The sequence below is a fragment of the Brassica oleracea genome, chromosome C6, assembly GCF_000695525.1.
Source record: "Brassica oleracea var. oleracea cultivar TO1000 chromosome C6, BOL, whole genome shotgun sequence".
Classification (NCBI taxonomy): domain Eukaryota; kingdom Viridiplantae; phylum Streptophyta; class Magnoliopsida; order Brassicales; family Brassicaceae; genus Brassica; species Brassica oleracea.
The window spans coordinates 6,947,378-6,950,301 of record NC_027753.1 but is presented as its reverse complement, the minus strand read 5'-3'; positions in this window follow the sequence as shown (position 1 = coordinate 6,950,301).

Genomic DNA, 2,924 nt, shown 5'->3' with positions numbered 1-2,924 from the left:
AAAATTATGTTTGGGATTACAGCTTGAGTACATAAGTGATGGTATCCTTGTGCATCAGAAGGCATATACAGATAAAGTACCCAAGAGGTTTAACATGGCCGATTGCCATCCTCTGACCAGTCCCATGGTCGTGAGATCACTCGGCCCGGACACTGACCCATTCCGTCCCAAGATGGACGATGAGGATATCCTTGGTTCCGAAATGCCTTACCTCAGTGCCATTGGAGCTTTGATGTATTTGGCAACTCATACACGGCCTGATAAAGCCTTTGCCGTGAATCTACTATCCAGGTTCAGCTCCTGTCCGACCCTTACGCACTGGAACGGGATCAAACATGTTCTTCGTTACCTACAAGGAACGAAAGACTTGGGTCTGTTTTATACTAACCATAATAAGGATGGTTTAGTTGGCTTTGCTGATGCTGGATATCTATCAGATCCTAATCAAGTTCGATCACAGACAGGATATGTCTTTACACATGGAGGTACGACCATATCATGGCGTTCCATGAAATAGACCATCGTGGCCACATCATACAATCACTCGGAAATATTGGCCATTCATGAGGCCAGCCGCGAGGTCGTTTGGTTGAGGTCGATGACCCAACATATCAGATCAGATTGTGGGATGTTCGAGTGCAAAGAGCTGACCATTATCTTCGAGGACAATGCGGCTTGCATTGCTCAGCTCAAAGATGGTTATATCAAAGGGGATAGGACAAAACATATTTTGCCTAAATTCTTCTTTACCCACGATTTGCAAAAGAGCGGAGAGGTCAAAGTGATCCAAGTACGGTCTAGTGATAACTTGGCAGATTTATTTACTAAGGCACTTCTAACCTGTACATTCAGGAAGCTCACACATCAGATTGGGATGCGTAGGCTGAAAGACCTCCACTGAGGTTCTCATCAGGGGAAGTAGTACGTGTTGTACTATTTTTCCTTCATCATATTTTTGTCCCACTGGGTTTTTCATGATAAGGTTTTAATGAGGCAACATTAAGCGTATTACAATCCCTGTATGGTTATGGCAACCAAGGGGGAGTGTTATAAATCAATTGATGGATGTCCATAACCGGCCCGGTCATAAACCGGCCCATCCGCAGGAGAGAGAGAGAGTCGGCCTATTGAGGAGAGAGAGAGAGGCGGCCACACATTCATGTGTTTCCTTTTCCTTGTATGATTAGGATTTCCTTTCTTTGTAACCTTTCCATATTATGTATTAGTAGTCTTTCCTAAATCCTAGTTGGTTTAGGTTTTGGATACTTTCCTTTTACTTATCTTGTAATCCCCTATATAAAGGGAACACATATTCATTAATGAAATACATAATCATTCAGCTCTAAACCTATTGTTTCACAACACTATGATTATAGTCATGATGATCTAATTGTTGTTATCCGCTAATAGTTTTAAAAGAGAAAAAAAAAAGATAGTGGAGGAATGTTTATCTTATGGGAAAATTTGGAAATTTTTATAAATCAAGTGATGAATGTCCATAACCGGCCCGGTCCATAACCGGCCCAAACCGTAGAAGAAAGAGACATAGCCGAAACCCTAGAGAGGGGAGAGAGGCGGCCGCATGCCTTAGAGAAGAGAGAGAGGCGGCCACAAGCTTTAGAGAAAAGGAAACCCTATTTCTTTTTCCTTGTATATGTAATCTTTTCATTTATGTATTTAGTAGTTATCCTAAATCTAGTTGGATTAGGATTTGTACTCTTTCCTTTTATCTCTATCTTGTAACCCTTATATAAGGGATGTCTTATTCATTAATGAAATACACAGAACTATTCAGTCTTCAATCTTCTAATTACAACACGTTATCAGTACGAACATTCTCTAAACTCCCTGAGCCTAAATCGCCAACCACCTAAAACCTAACCTTGCCGACGATCGCACCTAAACCCTAACCCGATCGCATACCGTTCGTTCCAGCAAGCATTACCGTCTCAGACTCATCCAATCTCAGCTTAAGATGATCACATCTGTCCTCAGCTTGCATCTCGGACATCTCCAGCTCGCAATCCCGACCAGCAGCTCGCGAACCCGATAGGAAGCAGCTCGCGAACCCGATAGGAAGCAGACGCGTCCCGTTCCTGCTCGCATCCAGCTCGAGGTTCATCCGTTCTCTTTGGTGGTCCGGTTTCAACCCTAAAATATAGGTATACCGATTAATCTAAGAACATAATGATCAAACCCTAAAACCCTAATCCATTATTATGGAAATCCAATGTTCTTGATAAACCCTAAAATTGGTATAACCTAAAATTGATCATCTCATAATCACTAGATTGAAATCGATTCCCTAGAACATGATTGATTGTTTTATTGATTGTTATGATATGAATTATGAAAACCCTAAATCTTGGAATCGAAAACCCTAAAACCCTAAAGCTTGAAACCGATTTTAAATTGTCCTTGCTTGATTGAATGATTGATAATCTGAGTTTTAAGATTAATAGATTGATTGAATCTCAAAACTAAAATCTTAAGGCCTTGAAACCCTTAACCTCATGTTTAAAACACTAAATCTCGTTTTAAATTTCTAAAGGCCTTGAAACCTTAAATCTCATATTGCTTAAAATTTGAATGATTGATTTGAGGTTTAGGATTGATTACATATTGAATGAGAGTTAGGTTGCTAGATTATTTGATTCTGAAACTCTAAATCCTAGCCGCATATTACCAGCCTTGAAATTGGTAAAACCCTAATTGATATGCAACTGAATGATAAGATTGAATGCATCTAAATTGATTATCCTTGTTTGCATTATATTCTGTTGTGGCCGTGTGATTTTGCTATGAACCATACCGAACGGCCATGTGGCCTAACCATTTCGATGCATTGTTCATACTCGCGGCCTTGTGCCCTTGATAGATCACATTGTTTGCATCATGTGATTGAAAGCCGTGTGGCTTAATGC